The following is a 1,689-nucleotide window of genomic DNA, read 5'->3' as shown; positions in this document are numbered from 1 at the left end:
CTGTCAGAGGGTCAGTACTGAGGGAGTGCCGCACTGTCAGAGGGTCAGTACTGAGGGAGTGCCGCACTGTCAGAGGGCCAGTACTGAGGGAGTGCCGCACTGTCAGAGGGTCAGTACTGAGGGAGTGCTGCACTGTCAGACAGTCAGTACTGAGGGAGTGCTGCACTGTCAGAGGGTCAGTACTGAGGGAGTGCTGCACTGTCAAAGGGTCAGTGCTGAGGCAGTGCCGTGCTGTCGGAGGGTTAATACTGAGGGAGTGCCGCACTGTCAGAGGGTCAGTACTGAGGGTGTGCTGCCCCATTGGAGGGGTAGCAGTGACTTGGTGATGCGATGTTTTGCATTGATGCCTTTCAGAAAAGACAATAAGCTGATGTCTGTCTGCTGTCCTGAGGTAGGTGTATCAGATTGCAAGACCACTATTTTGAAGAAGTGTGGGTGGGAGCAGAGATCTTGGTCCTGGGACCAATCGATCTCCCTGAGCCAACATCTGTCCAGAATATACATGTGGCAACTCAGGTCTTAGATATTACACTGGAGAGCTGTACTTGAGAGCCTTTTACGCATAGATATAAGGGGTACAGTATATGAAGAGCTGAAGAGCCTAACTTGGTGATAAATTGCCTCAGGGACAGTGTACATGCAGACACCCCAGCGTGAGATATTCCAGACTGTTACATTAGCGTAGCACATAGCAATATGGGCTTAAAGCAAAACATAATGCACTGACCTATTAGCTGATCTAGTGCCCATGGAACCTGCAGCCTGGCAGTGCACTTGGTACATTTGAAATTGAGAAGGGATTTGAGATGAAAAGAACAAAAGTTGAGTTTAAGATTGCAGGGCAGTGCCAAGAGTAATCCATCCGAGGAGTGGGGAATTGTTTACACAAACCGGAAGTCTTGCTATAGAGACAGCAGAATATGCTTACCTTGTGTTGTGTAGTTTATGATACTGTCCCATCCTCTAGACTGTGTGATATAGTCCGTAACTCCCTTTGACTTCTCCATTATTCTATACAGAATGTATCCCCTAACACCTCTTACCAAACACATGCAGACTACATCATTTTTACTGCCTCCCATAATACGTGGTTAGGGTGAAGTAAATTCTCAAGCAAAGGAACAGGGAGATAAAGGAAAAAATTGCTGAAATGGTAGAAGGAGCGGCAGAGAAGAAGATACACAGGCAATGAGAATGGGAGAGAGGGTAAAGCCAATGGTGGCGGGAGTGGGGGGGGGGGGGGGGGGGGGGTGGGGGGGTGGTGAGAGAGAGACAAACACACATAAATAGGAAGGAAGATGGTAAGAGAAATAGAAACAGAGAGAAACGGTGGAGAGCTAGAAAATAAACAGAGGAATTGAAAGTGGGGCATACAGAGAAAGTGAGAAAAATGGGGAGAGAATATGTGATGGACAGAAAGACTGAAAAAGTTTAAAAAAATTTCTTAAATTATTGTTTGGAAATAAAGAAGAATTGATTTGCTTAAAAAAAGCAAGAGATTTACGGAACAGAAAAGAAACCAAGTGAGGTAAAAAGAAGAAATAAAGTTTCAAAAACAAAGTTGCTGGAAAAGCTCAGCAGGTCTGGCAGCATCTGTGGAGGAGAAAACAGAGTTAACGTTTCGGGTCCGGTGACCCTTCCTCAGAACTTCCGTTCTGAACGTTTTTAAATAAAGTTTCAATCTTGAAC

This window comes from Rhincodon typus, chromosome 20 (assembly GCF_021869965.1).
Source record: "Rhincodon typus isolate 14 chromosome 20, sRhiTyp1.1, whole genome shotgun sequence".
NCBI lineage: Eukaryota > Metazoa > Chordata > Chondrichthyes > Orectolobiformes > Rhincodontidae > Rhincodon > Rhincodon typus.
This window is presented reverse-complemented; position numbering follows the sequence as displayed.